The sequence below is a fragment of the Pogoniulus pusillus genome, chromosome 8 (assembly GCF_015220805.1).
Source record: "Pogoniulus pusillus isolate bPogPus1 chromosome 8, bPogPus1.pri, whole genome shotgun sequence".
Classification (NCBI taxonomy): Eukaryota; Metazoa; Chordata; class Aves; order Piciformes; family Lybiidae; genus Pogoniulus; species Pogoniulus pusillus.
The window spans coordinates 34,902,462-34,920,350 of NC_087271.1; positions in this window are offsets into that span (position 1 = coordinate 34,902,462).

The window sequence follows — 17,889 nt, forward strand, 5'->3', positions numbered from 1 at the left end:
TATAATTATTTTAACTGCTTTGTAATGAGCTTTTTCTGTAGTGTTAACAACTGCTTGTATACTCATTAAGTTGTTAAGAACTTAATTAGGGCAGCAGCAAACTCTTAGCTTCATCCACATGGCATCTTGCCTTTTGCTCATAACAGGATTTGTGCATGCAACATACTCCTGCAGCCTCACTTCTGCTAGCTCTAGTGCTCATTTCAGTGTTTAGGGAGCTAATTTAAATTACTCATCTAGAAGGCAACTACCCTAAGAAAACAAAACAAAACAGGAAAGCTGAGGACTGCTTTTAATTGGCTCTCTAAAGCATCAGAACCTGGTTAACAGCAGAAGGACCTGCACTGACATGAGCACAAAAAAAGTCAGGGAAGAAATTGTATCACTTCTGGTGTGACTAGGAGCAGTTAAGTCACAGAATGCCAGCATGGTGGGCAGGATGTGTGGAAGTGACCTCTGGAGATCATCTAGTCCCTTTGGACATCATCTAGTCCATGCATCCTGGTAAAGTTGGGCCACCCACAGCAGCTTGCCCAGGACCACAATTTCCGGATGGGTTTGGAATCTCTCCAGACGTGAAGACTTCACAACCTCTCTGGGCAGCCTGCTTCAGGACTCCAGTACTCTGACAGCAAAAGAAAGTAATTTGTTATTGTGAGAGTCTAAATCCTCTCTCTTGTTCATCAACAAAGATAAAGATTGCCTTGGGACTCACTCCAGGTGCTTGGCCGAAATCTCAGGGATGCAAATCAACAGACAACGCCTTGGAAACTCCTGGCCCTCAGCCTCTCCTCATCCCTGGAAGCCATTCCTCAGCCCAGTTATCCATGTGGTCTTTCAAAGGAATTTTACAGCTCTTATTACCTCCTTCCAATAAAACACTTGAGTAGAATATGTCATTTCATCAAATTAGTCAATACTAGAGATTGTCAAACAAAGTGATAGATGTTGAAAGCTAACAAATATGTCAATATGATCTTTGGCCAATCAGCAGGTTTATTAGCTTGAGCTCAAGTTGTTGAACTGTCAGTATAACTCCCAAGTGATCCAGGAAACAAAAGGCAAAGTTTGCCAACAAAAATCAAAGAATCACACTGGATTGGAAGGGATCCTCAAAGGTGGAATTGTCATAGAATCATACAATCAAGCAGGTTGGAAAAGACCTCCAAGATCATCCAGTCCAGCCCAGCACCCAGCCCTGGCCAATCAACCAGACCATGGCACTAAGTGCCTCATTCAGTTTCAGGGTGACAGAAGGAGAGAAATGGCCTGAAACTGGGCCAGAGAAGATTTAGATTAGAGCTTAGAAAAAGTTTCTTTGCTGCAAGAGTGATCAGACACTGGAAGAGGCTGCCCAGGTTGGTTGTGGAGTCACAGTTCCTGGTGGTGTTCAAGAAATATGTGGACATGACACTTTCAGACGTGATTTGGTGGCCACAATAGTGTTTGGTTGATGTTTGGACTCAGTGACCTTAAAGGCATTTTCCAGCCCAGACAATTTTATGATTCTATGAAATTACATCTCGATTATGTTGCTCTGATATTGAGAACTTGAGGTTTTGACTCTTTTTTTTTTTTTTCCCAACAAAATACATGAGGAAATCTTTCTGTAATTAAATGTTTTCCTCACATTATCATCACACACTCACTAAAGCAATGCAGGCTCCACTTTCTTTATTAGCTTAGATCTTAAAATTACCTTGCTCTGAAAACTGTTTAAACCTGAATTGTGCCTGTAAAGAGGAGCAGAGGTGGAATCTATTCAAATTCACTTACAGAATTAAAATTCCCAGACTATGCTTGTAACAAAGGCCACCTTTGCAAGAGGATTGCAATCTGATGAGGGGCATTGTATTTTCTTTTGAGATGTCACTGCTGTTCCAAAATGCAAAAGGTATCATAATGAAGACAAAATACATGAAGTCATTATTAAGACTACAATGACAACTCCTGCAATATGTCATTCATTTTCCTTACATAAAGATGGATGGGAATGGACTGGGTTACTCAGATTCTCCTCTGGGATGCTATGGCTCCATGCTTCCCTCTGTTCATTATGCTTGCTAATTGCCACAATCTATCTTGAGTGGAGAAATTAAAGGGTTTTGTTGGAATGCTTTTACTTCATTCAGCACTGAAATTGGACCACACCAGAAAAGGAAATCTGCAGTACTGATGTTCAGAATATTGCTCTTTCAAGTTTTTTTTGGGTACAACCTTTGTATCAGTCCCAAATGGCATGCCCTTAGGTTCTGCTTCCACAGCATCCTCGCAGGTAAGCTTAGGAAGCATGGGTTAAAGGAATGGAATCTAAGTGGTTGGATGACAGAGCTTAGAGGGTTGTGACTAGCAGTGTAGAGGAATATCATGTTCAGTTTTGAACTCCCCAGTTCAAGAGGGACAGGGAACTACTGGAAAGAGTTCAGTGGAGGCTAGAAAGATGCTGAGGGGTCTGGAGTATCTCTGTGAGGAAGAAAGGCTGAAAGACCTGGGACCATCGAGCCTGGAGAAGAGCAGCCTGAGAGGGGATCTGATCAATGCTCTTCGATAGCTAAAGGAGGGGGGAGTAGAAGGATGGGGTCAGATTCGTGCCATTGGTACCCAGTGGCAGGACAAGGAACAATGGGCACAAACTGAAACACAGGAAGTTCTACCTAAACATTAGGAAAAACTTCTTTACTGTGAGGATGCTTGAGCCTTGGACCAAGCTGCTCAGGGAGGCTGTGGAGTCTCCTTGTCTAGAGAGATTCTAAACCCACTTAGACATTGTGATCTTGTTCAAGCTGCTGTGAGTAACTCTGCTTTAGCAGGGGAGTTGGACCAGATGATCTCAAGAGGTTTTCCATTCTGTGCTTCTATGATTCTGATGCACTGCATCTCTAAGTGTGACTGAAGATTTCCTTTCTGTGCTTCTATGATTCTGTTGCACTGCATCTCTTAAGTGTGACTGAAGATTTCCTTTCTGTGCTTCTATGATTCTGTTGCATTGCATCTCTAAGTGTGACTGAAGATTTCCTTTCTGTGCTTCTATGATTCTGATGCACTGCATCTCTTAAGTGTGACTGAAGATTTCCTTTCTGTGCTTCTATGATTCTGTTGCATTGCATCTCTAAGTGTGACTGAAGATTTCCTTTCTGTGCTTCTATGATTCTGTTGCACTGCATCTCTTAAGTGTGACTGAAGATTTCCTTTCTGTGCTTCTATGATTCTGATGCACTGCATCTCTAAGTGTGACTGAAGATTTCCTTTCTGTGCTTCTATGATTCTGTTGCACTGCATCTCTAAGTGTGACTGAAGATTTCCATTCTGTGCTCCTATGATTCTGATGCACTGCATCTCTAAGTGTGACTGAAGATTTCCTTTCTGTGCTTCTATGATTCTGTTGCACTGCATCTCTTAAGTGTGACTGAAGATTTCCTTTCTGTGCTTCTATGATTCTGATGCACTGCATCTCTAAGTGTGACTGAAGATTTCCTTTCTGTGCTTCTATGATTCTGTTGCACTGCATCTCTAAGTGTGACTGAAGATTTCCATTCTGTGCTCCTATGATTCTGATGCACTGCATCTCTAAGTGTGACTCCTCTTCTCTTCTCTTCTCTTCTCTTCTCTTCTCTTCTCTTCTCTTCTCTTCTCTTCTCTTCTCTTCTCTTCTCTTCTCTTCTCTTCTCTTCTCTTCTCTTCTCTTAGTTTCTTTTCGTTTCTTTTCTCATCTCTTCCCTTCTTCTCTTCTCTTCTCTTCTCTTCTCTTCTCTTCTCTTCTCTTCTCTTCTCTTCTCTTCTCTTCTCTTCTCTTCTCTTCTCTTCTCTTCTCTTCTCTTCTCTTCTCTTCTCTTCTCTTCTCCTGTCTTCTCTTCTCTTCTTGTTTCCCTTCCCTCCCCTCCTCTAATTCAGTTCCCATCTGCTGCTGAATCCAGTCTGGGACTTGCCAAGTGCTTGCTCCCAGCATCAGTGGTGCCAGTAGGGATTGAGTGTCCTCTTGGTTCATATCTATTTGCATCTGTTCCATGGGATTGATCTTTCTGTCCCAGCTGGGTTAGTTTCTTTCCCACCCCATCAGTCTCTCTTTCTTTTTCCCCTTCTTTTCCCTTTGGGAAGGCAGAGGGGTTCATAGGCAGCATCTGTTACTTGTATAGGTGCCAGCCCAGCCCTGGACCCTTACACCTCCGAACCAAGTGACATTTTATTCTTGATTTTAATTATTAATACCATTTTATGGTTTTGTTTTTCACATTACATTATTGCTAGAATGTTAATAATGAATTAACATATAGCTGCTCTAAAGACATTGAACCAAAAGGAGAACAACTTCTTCAACTCCTGCATCAGATGAAAAAGGACTCAGTTTGATGAATGTTGTTTATGTCTCACTAACAGCCCTAAAGGCATCTCGTAATTTTGTGATAAGAAAATATTTCCTTGTCAAAAGCCATTAACATCTGGGTTTGGGGAAAACTTTAGTCATTACATGCTCTGCCTGACAGCTCAGTGTAGTATAGCTTGATGAATAACTGACTGAAAGGCTTGAAAGGTCTCCAAATGAAGTCAATGTTCCAAATTTAGCGTAAAAAAAATCTGAAGTGCAACAGAATCAGAAATCAAAGCCCTCTAACTGAGAAACAAAACATGGTGCCTTCTTGGTTTGAACTAATTTAAGTGATATTAAAGGGAAAAGTCAGGATTGGCAGATTTCAACCTCTTCTCTGCTTCCCTGCTAGAGTTGCTGTTTTCACCTCATAGTTTGCCAACTTTCCAGCTGTGGAACAAGGTGACCTTTGGAAATATCCCTTGCAGAATGAATAGGATTAAAAACATATTCACTAGAATTGAAAGGTTCTGCTATGGACTAAAATGTGGCTTGTGGAGTGTCAGTCCTGAATCAATTTTGCAAGCTAATTATTTCTATACACAGGTTGAAATAATTTTTTTTTTTTTTCATAGAATCAACCAGGTTGGAAGAGACCTCCAAGATCATCCAGTCCAACCTAGCACCCAACACTGTCCAATCAACTACATCATGGCACTGAGTGCCTCATCCAGTCTTTTCTTGAACACCTCCACAGATGGTGACCCCACCACCTCCCTGGGCCAGGTAGGGGTTGGTCTCCTCTCCCAAGCAACCAGCAACAGAACAAGCGGACACAGTCTCAAGTTGTGCCAGGGGAGGTCTAGGCTGCATGTTATGAGGAAATTCTTGTCAGAGAGTGTGATTTCTCATTGGAATGGGCTGCCCAGGGAGGTGGTGGCATCACTGTCCCTGGAAGTGTTGAAGCAAAGCCTGGCTGAGGCAATTAATGCCATGGTCTAAGTGATTGGCTAGGGCTGGGTGCTAGGTTGGAATGGATGATATTGGAGGTGTCTTCCAACCTGGATGATTGTGTGATTCTATGATTCTATATTAAGGAGGTAAATATACAAGAAATGGGTAAGTGGCAGAATCACATGAAAATCATGGATATGAACAGATAAATGTGAGGCAAGCCAGAGCTCAACTAGAGTTGAAATTTGTAGGAGTTTCAAGGGCAAGAAGAACTATTGCTCCCCCATTAGCAGTAGATGGATGAACCCTTAAGGGAAATATTGGCTTGCTGCTGAATTGGGAGGGTGATTTAGTGCCAGAAGACAATGATAATAAATGCTTTCTTTGCTTTGGTACTCATGTACAAGTCTCCCAAACTTCTGTGTCTAGAGAGGAGGAGGACAGAAACTACAAGCAATGGAAGAAGATTTACTCAGGCAGAGATCTCTCATCAGTCCTTCTAATGAAGCGCTTCTTCATCTCTGCAGTAGCAGCCAGGTGAGTTCTACCCAAGCACTGTAAGAAAGATGGCTGCTGTCATTGCAACTACCATCACTCTTCACATTCCTTACTGGTTTCACAAAGAAAGTCAAAGACTATGACAGAATCATAGAATTGTTTAGGTTGGAAAAGACCTTTAAGATCATTGAGCCCAATCACCATCCAGCTCCACCTAGCTAAAAGATGGCCTTCAGCACCATGTCTCTGCCTCTTCTAAACGCCTTCAGGGATGGGGATTCAACTATTTCCCTGGGGAGCCTGTTCCAGTGGTTGGGAACACTTTCAGTGAACAAGGTTCATCTTGTAGCCAATCTAAGCTGCTCCTGATTCAGTCTTCCTTTGCTCCTGTCAATTGTTCTAAGGAGAGATCAACCTCCTTCTGATTCAACTTTCCTCTCCTCCTGTCACTTGTTCTAAGAAGAAACCAATCTCCTCCTGATTCAACTTTCCTCTCCTCCTGTCAATTGTTCTAAGGAGAAGAGACCAACCTCCTCCTGATTCAACTTTCCTCTCCTCCTGTCAATTGTTCTAAGAAGAAACCAACCTCCTCCTGATTCAACTTTCCTCTCCTCCTGTCAATTGTTCTAAGAAGAAACCAACCTCCTCCTGATTCAACTTTCCTCTCCTCCTGTCACTTGTTCTAAGAAGAAACCAACCTCCTCCTGATTCAACTTTCCTCTCCTCCTGTCACTTGTTCTAAGAAGAAACCAACCTCCACCTGATTCAACTTTCCTCTCCTCCTGTCAATTGTTCTAAGGAGAAGAGACCAACCTCCTCCTGGTTCAACTTTCCTCTCCTCCTGTCACTTGTTCTAAGGAGAAGAGACCAAGCTCCACTTTGCTACAACCTCCTTCCCAGGAGCTGTATAGACCCAGAAGTTCTCCCCTCAGCCTCCTTTTGTCCACAATGAACAACACAATTTCCCTCAGCCTCTCCTCACCAGATGTGTTATCTGGACCCTTCACCAGCCTCATTGCCCTAAAAAGCCAAATGGGGAAGGCAAATGGTGCACTCACCTTGAAGGGTAAAGGAATGTTCTGGTGGAAAGCCAGGTAGTAAATCTTGCTTTAGCCTCTGAGACTCTCAGGTGTTTCAGTGGAATGACCTTTGTTTCATTTCTTGTTTGCACAGCACTTTCTGTTGAACGCTGTGGAATAATCATGTTTTCCAGCGATGAGGCATGGTTGGGTTTGCTTTCAGTGATTTGTAAGCTAAAAGGATCTATTTTACCAGTGGCACTAGGGTATTAACAGGAATTTAATGTGCACCTCCCTCATATATCAGTGGAATAATAGAGTCACAGGTAGAGTTATGTGATAAATGATTACAGCTTTAAAGAAGTTAACGCTTTTGCTGCTAGAAAAGGTGGTTACACAGTGTGTACGTTGCATTTGCCCTGTCCTTAGGAGCTTTTTAGTGTTTCTTTTGCCAACACATTCTCTGCTCCTACACAGGCTTTTAGATTTCTATCAAGAGAAAAGCAAACACCCAAACAACCTGAGGAAACACAAGCAACACAAAATCTGCATGTGCAAATGGTTTCAAAAGCTATAGGAGGAAATGTATTAATAGCTACTTAGGTCCATAGAATGGTTTGTGTTAGGAAGGGACCTTGAGGATCATAGAATCATAGAATCATAGGATCAACCAGGTTGGAAGAGACCTCCAAGATCAGCCAGTCCAACCTAGCACCCAGCCCTAGCCAGTCAACCAGACCATGGCACTAAGTGCCTCATCCAGGCTTTTCTTGAACACCTTCAGGGATGGTGGCTCCACCACCTCCCTGGGCAGCCCATTCCAATGGGAAATCACTCTCTCTGTGAAGAACTTCCTCCTAACATCCAGCCTATACCTACGCACCTCTGCCATGGGCAGGGACACTAGACCAGCCCGCCCAATGTTTCATCCAACCTGGTCTTGAACACATCCAGGGAGGAGGCATCCACAACTTCCTTGGGCAACCTGTTCCAGTGTCTCACAACTCTCACTCTAAAGAATTTCCTCCTCAACTCCAGTCTAAGTCTGCCCTCCTCAAGCTTAAAATCATTGCCTCTGTGCTAGTTTGAAGCAGGGTAGAATGTTTTGGTGAGATGACAACCCTGTCACTATAAGCCCTTGTCAAAAGTCTTTCCCCAGCTCTGCTCTAGCCCTTTCAGCTACTGGACAGTGGCACTAAGGTCTGCTCTCCAAGCCTTCTCTTCTTCAGGCTGAACAGTGACAGGTCTCTCAGCCTTCCCTCCTCACAGGGATGCAGCAGTCTCCAGAGAACTTCCTTCATCAAGGGAAGTCAAAGCTGAGTATTTCAAATGCTATCTGATACATTTTCTTTTGTCAGAGTTACATCCAGGATTGGTTTTTAGTGTACATTTGGCTAGATATGTACTAAGCACCTTCACTGGACCAGACCTCCAGCTCTTGGCACTGCTCTGAATTCTGGTTTCAGTCCAGGGCAGCTTCTGTTTTGTGTAAAAGGGAAATGAAATCTCCTTTTTTTTGTTCTGCATCTGTAATGTATGAAAACAAATTGCCATTACCCTTTCCCTAGGCCCTAATTTTGATTCCAGTGATGTGAGAAGCTTCACTTTAATTCACTTTAAAGTCAGCACTGTCACATTAGCCAGAATCAGATGGTGTGAAGCTGTTTTATTTTCACTCAGGTGAAACTGTCACTTAGCATAACTGTAGGGTGAATTTCAAACATTGCAGGAGCTCCATCTGCTTGGGTATTAGATTTCTGACTACTACAGTCAGGGAAAAGATGATTGGTCAAAGGAAGAAGGTGAAGAGAAAGGAATCATAGAATCAGTCAGAGTTGGAAAGGACCACAAGGATCATCTAGTTCTGGAAATGAAGAGAAAGACATCATACAATCAGTTGGGGTTGGAAAGGACCACAAGGATCATCTAGTTCTGGAAATGAAGAGAAAGACATCATAGAATCAGTCAGGGTTGGAAAGGATCACAAGGATCATCTAGTTCCAACCCCCCTGCCATGCCCAGGGACATACTACCCTAGATCAGGCTGGCACCAGCCTCATGCACCCTGGCCTTAAACACCTCCAGGGATGGAGCCTCAACCCCCTCCCTGGGCAGCCCATTCCAGGCTCTCACCACTCTCTACCTTGATAATATGCAGGGCCAGAAGCAAAGGGCAAAGAATTCACAAAATTATAGAATCACAGAATTGTTTCTATTGGAAAAGACCTTTTAGATCATTAAGTCCAACCATAAACCAAACACTACCATGCCCAGTAAAGCATGTCCTGAACTGGCACATCTACACATTTTTAGAAGACCTCCAAGGATGGTGATTCCACCACCTCCCTGGGCAGCCTGTTTCAATGCCTGACCACTCTTCTAGGGAGGAAATGCTTCTTGATATCCAACCTAAGCCTTGCCTGTTACAACCTGAGGCCATTTCCTTTCACCCTCTCTCTTTTTTTTTTTTTTAAATATAAACGATCATTTATTTTATTATTTAGCTATAGTTGGAGAAATGAAGTTGTTATAAGAATCTGTGTATCATAACAAAGTTCTGTTTCTCAACACAATGTTAAATGATTTAGATAAGGAACAAGATTCCATATAATCCCAGGTGTATTCCATTTAATCCCTCTCCCATGGGGAATCATAGAATCAAGCAGATTGGAAGAGAGCTCCAAGATCAGCCAGTCCAACCTAGCACCCAGCCCTAGCCAATCAACCAGACCATGGCACTAAGCACCTCAGCCAGGCTTTGCTTCAACACCTCTAAGGATGGCAACTCCACCACCTCCCTGGGCAGCCCATTCCAATGCAAATCACTCTCTCTATGATGAACTTCCTCCTAACATCCAAACTAGACCTTCCCCTGACACAACTTGAGACTGTGTCCCCTTGTTCTGTTGCTGGTTGCCTGGCAGAAGAGATCAACCCCACCTGGCTACAGCCTCCTCTGAGGTAGTTGTAGACAGCAATGAGGTCACCCCTGAGCCTCCTCTTCTGCAGGCTGCATGCCCTCATTTCCCTCAGCCTCTCCTCACAGGATTTGTGTTCCAGGCCCCTCACCAGCTTCATTGCCCTTCTCTGGACACGTTCCAGTATCTCAACATCTCTCTTGAACTGAGGAGTCCTGAACTGGACACAGCACTCAAGGTGTGGCCTGACCAGTGCTGAGTACAGGGGAAGAATAACTTCTCTTGTCCTGCTGGCCACACTGTTCCTGAGTGGAAGACATTTTGACTGTAATCTAGACACACTGAATCTTTGAGATATCTGCCACTGCATCTTTCTGCAATGGTAATTATGTTGGAAATTAAATCAATTAGCACACATACATAGAAATATAATTAACAGACCTATAGAGAAAATAATATATTTATCTGTGGTTTTAAAATTAGCTTTATGTCCATTAACTTTGCACAGAAATCAGTGCAACAACACAGGAGAAAAGATAATTAGTGCTCTTGTTTCATTACAAGTTTCTGCATGAAGAACACAGAACATCCTGAACCTACTGCAATCAACTATGACACCTAATTAACAAATAGAAGTAGTTGAATAAACTCACAATGTTCCTCTTTTTTTCTTATGGTATCCACACATGTACTTTGAACACAGTTCCATAGAATGAGACTTAAGTCAAGCTCTGGTTAATTTATTTTTGGGGGATAAAACTTCATCAGAGTTTTTTTTTTGGTGAGAAGTTTGACTTATTTTTGCAAACAGATTTGTAATTCTGAGCCCAAATTCTTGCTTTGAAATTGTGTCCAATAATAAAGTCAGAGGCAATGGGCACAAACTGAAATTTGAGAGGTTCTGTCTGAACATCAAAAAGCATCATTTTACTGTCAAGGTGACCAAGAAGTGGCACAGGTTGTACAGAGAGGTTACAGATTCATAGAATCAAACAGGTTGGAAAAGACCTCCAAGATCATCCAGTCCAACCTATTACCCAGGCCTATCCAACTAACTAGATCATGGCACTAAGTGCCTCCCTCCTTGGAGATATTCAGAAGTTGTCTATATAGAATCATAGAGCTGGATCATAGAGCTGTCTAAACAGAATCATTGGAGCTGGAAGCCTAGGTGTAAGAGGAAAACGTGGTGGGATGACTCAAACAACTGGAGTGCTCTAATCAATGGCTACAGACTCTTCAGATGAGACAGGCAAGGGAGAAGGGGTGGAGGAGTGGCCCTATACATTAGGGATGCTCTGGATGTCATGGAGGTAGAGATTAAGGATGATCAGGTTGAGTCCCTATTGGTGATGGAATCATAGAATCAACCAGGTTGGATGAGATCTCCAAGGTCATCCAGTCCAACCCAGCACCCAGCCCTGGCCAATCAACTAGACCATGGCACTAAGTGTCTCATTCAGTCATTTCTTCAACACCTCCAAGGACAGTGACTCCACCACCTCCCTGGGCAGCCCATTCCAATGCCAATCACTCTCTCTGGGAAGAGGGAGTGATATGTGCTCCTGAACAGCAGGCTCTAGATGGTCCTGCTTGAGCAATGGGTTGGACAAGTTGATCTCCAACCTCAACCACTCTATGCTTCTGTGAATATCCTTACAACATCCTGGCTTCCTTCAAGTCCAACCTCAAGAACTGCAGTAGCTGCCCATTCCTTTCAGGCAATTTTTGGGGGGGTTGGGATTTTTAGTTTTGCTTTCAGCTTTTCTGTTTTTCTAGAGTAATAGGATTCTTTGACAAAAATCTTTCTTTTTGAATAATTATCTCAAAACAGAAGAATTCTTTTGCTTTCCACTGAAGTAGATTGCTCCATATACTCAAGCACCATACTGAGATGCATGGACTCTTATTTTTTCCCTTAGAAATGAATAGCTTGTTGAAGATGAATAGACCTGCACATTCTTACATTTGATAGATAATTCTTTTTTAAAACCTATTATTTTCAAGAACTCTGTTGAAGCTGTTTTAATTCCAGCTCCTATTCTTCAATAAGATAGAGCTCCAATACCATTAATTTATTTCTGCTGGCACCAATGGCAACCTGCCAGTGTCTTCAGTTTGCCAAATCAAAGCTAAAACCAAATTACACTTGAGTTTAAATGTGAGTTGTTTAGTCTGGAGAAGAGGAGGCTCAGGGCAGAGCTCATTGCTGTCTACAACTACCTGAAGGGAAGCTGTAGCCAGGTGGGTTGGTCTCTTCTGCCAGGCAACCAGCAACAGAAGAAGGGGACAGAGTCTCAAGTTGTGCTGGGGGAGGTCTAGGCTGGATGTTAGGAGGAAGTTGTTGCCAGGGAGAGTGATTGGCATTGGAATGGGCTGCCCAGGGAGGTGGTGGAGACCGAGCGCATTTTGAACATCTCCAGAGAAGGAGACACCACAGCTTCTCTGAGCACCCTGCTCCAGGGATCTGTCACTCCCACAGTGAAAAAAAAACTCTCCTTGTGTTCACATGGAACTCCCTCTGCTCCAGCTCGCACCTCTTGCCTCTTGTCCTATCACTGGACATCACCGAGCAGAGTCTGGCTCCATCCTCCCAACACTGCTGCGCAACCTTCAGTTAGTGACCCTGCGTTAGGAGGGAAGCTGAACTAAATTATCTCCAGAGATCCCTTCCAACACTTAACCATGCTGTGATTTTGTGATTTTTAAGCGTTGGCTGTTGTCCCACTGGTAAGCTGCACACTGTAACAAGAGAAAAGAAACTCTGTTTCACTCTGCAAGTTGACAGCAAACCTGAGAAGCCAGGACTGGAGCTGTGAGCAGTTAATGCAAGGTGTAGTTAGTGTAAGACCTGAGGCCATTTCCTAGCAATGGCAATAATATATTTACTGGACCATTTACTGGAGAAAAGAAAAATGCCTGGATAATATTCACCAGTTGCACTGTATTTGTGTGCTGGAGTTAAAAGGAAAAAAAAGTTGATCTTAAACCACTAGCAAGTACTCAGGCCAATAATTTCAATCCTGCTGAATATATTTCTATGTTAATGACTGGAATATCCTCTACTTTCTTCTATCATGTGTACTGTTCCAGGCACCTGCTATTAGAATCACAGAGTCATAGAATCAAGCAGGTTGGAAGAGACCTCCAAGATCATCCAGTCCAACCTAGCAGCCAGCCCTATCCAGTCAATGAGACCATGGCACTAAGTGCCTTAGCCAGGCTTTGCTTCAACACATCCAGGCATGACAACTCCACCACCTCCCTGGGCAGCCCATTCCAATGACAATCACTCTCTCTAGGAAGAACTTCCTCCTAACATCCAGCCTAGACCTCCCCTGGCACAGCTTGAGACTGTGCCCCTTGTTCTGTTGCTGCTTGCCTGGCAGAAGAGCCCAACCCCACCTGGCTACAGCCTCCCTTCAGGTAGCTGTAGACAGCAATGAGCTCTGCCCTGAGCCTCCTCTTCTGCAGGCTAAACACCCCCAGCTCACTCAGCCTCTCCTCACAGGGCTGTGCTCCAGGCCCCTCCCCAGCCTTGTCGCCTTTCTCTGGACACCTTCCAGTATCTCAACATCTCTCTTGTATTTTATATCCTTCTGGCTCTGAGAGTGCCCTTAAATGTCCAACAGCTGTGGATTCCACCCACTATGATTCTTCTCATTTATTTCCTCTAAAGTTGCTATGGAAAACAGCAACATCCAGTAACTCACCTAAGGCTCCTTAGCCTTATGTCTTATGAACACCTACGCCCTGGAGTTAGCCAGAAACAGCAGCACTTGTTTATAAAATACAGCTTCTTCCTCCTGTTCTCTTCAATGTCTTTTTACCACCTGGGGGTGTATAAAACTCAGAATAAAATGTAAGATTATGTTAAAAAATGGATACTTCTTCTAGCAATAGTTTTCACAGAATCACAGAATTAACCAGGTTAGAAGAGGCCTCCAGGATCACCGAGTCCAACCTACCACCTAACCCTTCTAATTAACTACACCATGGCACTAAGTGCCTCATCCAGCCTCCTTTTAAACACCTCTAGGGATGGCGACTCCACCACCTCCCTGGGCAGCCCATTCCAATGCCAATCACTCTTTCCATGAAGAATTTCTTCCTAACATCCAGCCTAAACCTGCCCTGATGCAGTTTGAGACTGTGTCCTCTTGTTGTTTCGCTTGGTTGTTTTGGGGTTTACACCTTTTGGAGTGGGTTCCAGCACTACTGATCACACCAAAAGAATCCATATGGAATAAAAACAACCAGTGAATGACATAAAGAAAAACAATTACAAATCTGGCAACTTAAACTGGAGCTGAACAATAGCATGTGTGAAATACACCAGTTAAAGGATTTCACACATACTCATCGTGAGTGAGACACAGGATACTGAGCTCATAAGCTGAGATAATATCCAAACAGACAATTTCATATTCATGTGCCTCTCCTATTTTTTTTTTCTTTAAGAAACTGTTGTGGTGTAGGCTTGACTACAACTGATTCTGTGCAGTGCTGTCATTTTCCAGCTCACGCTGTTCTGCAGTACTCCAAATTCCTTTCTTCTCCCTCTCCACCCCCCCCAACACTATTCTATTCTATTCTAACCTAATGTAATCTATTCTATTCTATACTATTCTCATCTATTCTATTATAATCTAATCTATTCTAAACATTTCCAACCTCTTCCACACTGGGATTCTATGGTTCTGCAAACTCCATCATCTTGACTGCTGTAACATACTGTATAGGATACAAATCCACTTTCAATAAGTAGGACACTGCTCTTAGGGAGATGAATCATAGACTCATAGAATCAGGCAGGTTGGAAGAGACCTCCAAGATCATCCACTCCAACCTAGCACCCAGCCCTAGACAATCAACTGGACCATGGCAGTAAGTGCCTCAGCCAGGCTTTTCCTCAACACCTCCAGAGACAGTGACTCCACCACCTCCCTGGGCAGCCCATTCCAATGCCAATCACTCTCTCTGACAACAACTTCCTCCTATCATCCAGTCTCGACCTCCCCTGGCACAACTTGAGACTGTGTCCCCTTCTTCTTTTGCTGGTTGCCTGGCAGAAGAGACCAACCCCCACCCTTCAGGTAGTTGTAGACCACAGCAAGTATTTTTGTGAGTCTTTATTCCATCCTGCACACTGGTTTTGAAAACCACAGTGATAAGTGCTCAAAGTCTTATGATGCTAGAGCAGAGTTCTTACCAATGCTGAAATAAAGCAAACCAAGTCACAAGTCCTATGAGGAGAGGCTGAGGGAGCTGGGGGTGTGCAGCCTGGAAAAGAGGAGGCTCAGAGGGGACCTTATTGCTGTCTACAACTACATAAAGGGAGGCTGTAGAGGAGGTCTGTCTCTTCTGCCAGGCAACCAGCAACAGAACTGTTGTAGAGGTTTATTATTCCTCAGGTGCAGGACCCTACATTTACTCTTGTTAAACTTCTTGAGGTCTCCATGCACCTCTCCAGACTCCATGTTTCATAATGTATTAATCTGAGGACAAACCCTTCTTAGATATTGATTATTTTTAGGGAGCTTTCTCATCATTGAGTGGATTTCCTCTGATGTTTTTTACTCTGTATAGCATGTATATCAGCTTTTGTTACTTCAAAGGTAAGCTGGAGCAACATAATTATTCATGAGTGGTATGCCATTAATCTCTTGATCCTACTGCTTTGACACCACTGGAGTTATAAATGATCAGGGGGAAAAAAAAGGCAATAAAAGCCAGGGATGCTGGGCAGAGATTTAAAGTCAGAAAAGTCTTTTTTTTCTGGATGGTTGTTAAGTTCTGTTAGTTTTGAATGCTGAAATAAAATCCAGCACTGCAGTACTTCATAGAAGATGGATTGGTAGCACATGACCAGCAGAGGAGGATTACTAGCTCCTTGGCAAGGGGTTAGAGAGCAAATAAAAACCTAATTAATGAGCATTAATTAGAATGCTGTATTCTGGGCAGTGGCTGAATTTGCTAAATATAATTTGTTCAGGTCTTTCAGGTAGTTTGTACCAAATACATAGAAAAATAATGTGAAACATTAAAGATGCCAAATGCATTAAAAACTACTTAGGCACTAATGCAGCAGACATACAGCATTTGTGGAATCATGGAATCAGTTTTGTTGAGAGAGACCTTTAAGATCATCAAGTCTGAAGCTTAACCTAGCACTACCAAGTCCACCACTAAATCATGTCCCCCAGCATCACATCTCTGCAGCTTTTATATTCCTCCAGGGATGGGGACTCCACCACCAGAGAACATCAACCCTTTCAGGAAAGAAATTCATCCAATCTAAACCTTCCCTGACACAACTTGAAGACATTTTCTCTTGTACTATTGCTTGTCACTTGGAGGAAGAAACCTACTCCCATCTGACTACAACCTCCTCCTCAGGAGCTGTATAGAGTCAGAAGGCCTTCCTCAGCCTTGTCTTCTTCAGGCTAAACAACCTCAGTTCTCCCAGCTTGTTCCTCATCAGACCCTTCAATGCTTTACTGCTCTTCTCTGGACATGCTTCAGCACTCCAATGCCTTTCATGTGGTGAGAGGCCCAAAACTAAACTCAGCATTTGAGGTGTGGCCTCAAATAATATGGAGACAATCACTGTCCTCAGCCTGCTGGCCACACTACTGCGGATCCAGACCAGGATGCTGCTGGCCTTCATCATCTAAGCACACTGCTGGCTCACTCATCTGGCTATCAACCAGCATCCTCAGACCCTTTTCCACCAGAGTGCCTTCCAGCCACTCTTCCTCAAGCCTGTACTGTTGGATGGGGTTGTTGGGACCCATGTACTAGACTTGATACTTGGCAATTGTCCTGTATCTTCAGCTGAAGCAAAGGCAGGGCTGCTTTACATCCACATTGTCTATCTCAATTTCCAGACAGGAAAAAACAACACTTTAAAACTTCTTTATGTTTGAAAAACTCAGCTGTCCTTTCAGCTACATCCAATCTAGCTCCATACTGACAACACAAACAGTTGATTTTTTTTTGAGTAAGAATGATATGTGGGTAATTGTTATAAGGGCAATACCCTGCAGTGATAGCACAGAAAGAACTGGGACTGCAATTTCTACCCTTAAAGAACCATACCAAACAATGAGAAATAGCTAAGTGTTTGGTATCACAGTGGCTGAGTTGTGTGTTCCTTTTGTTTTCATTGTCACCCTTGCCTTTTTCCACTTTTCTGACCTGCTTTATGGTCCAATTTCTATTTCTGAAAGCTTCTGTTTAATCAGCTCTTATTTAAATACCAATGTACAGGTGATTTTTTACTGACAGCTTGCTGGTAACTTACCTTCTTCAGGGCAAGCCTCTATTTTCATAGATTCATAGAGCTGTTTAGATTAGAAGGGACCTAAAGGTCATTTAGTTCCAACATCCTACCATGGGTAGGGACAGCTTTTACTGGACTGGGTTGTTAAGACCTCATCCAACTTGGCCTTGAACACCAGGGAGGGGACATCCACAGTTTGCTGGACAACATGTTTCAGTGTCTCAATCCTCACTCTAAAGAATGTCTTCCTAAGAATTAATAGCTTTTAACATCAAGCATCAGTAAGTTTGCAGATGACACCAAAGTAGGAGCAGGTGTTGATCTGTTGGAGGGTAGGAGAGCCCTGAGGAGGGACCTTGCCAGGCTGGATGGGTGGGCAGAGGCCAATGGGATGAGACTGAACAAGGCCAAGTGCAGGGTTCTACACTTTGGCCACAACAACTCCAAGCAGCACTACAGGCTGGGGACAGAGTGGCTGAGAGCCGCCAGGAAGAAAGGGACCTGGGGATGCTGGTAGAGAGTAGCTGAACATGAGGCAGCAGAGTGCCCAGGTGGCCAGGAGAGCCAACTGCATTCTTGCCTGGATCAGGAAGAGTGTGGCCAGTAGGACAAGGGAGGTTATTCTTCCTCTGTACTCAGCACTGGTCACGTTACTCAAGAATGGAAAAAGATGTTATACTCACCACACTCACCTAGTTTTTATTTAGTTCTATTTCCCTTAGCAATGAAATGATGACCAAGTACTTTTTGAATGTGTTATGCTTGCATGACAAGTCAGACCACGATGTTTGCTAGCACAGGAGCTCCATCTGGCCTGTGAAAATCCATGGAAGTGCTACTGCAAAAAAAAATTGGTCTCAAATACATTTTGTTTTTTTCTTTCACCTCTGAGTACTTACAGACCAATGACTC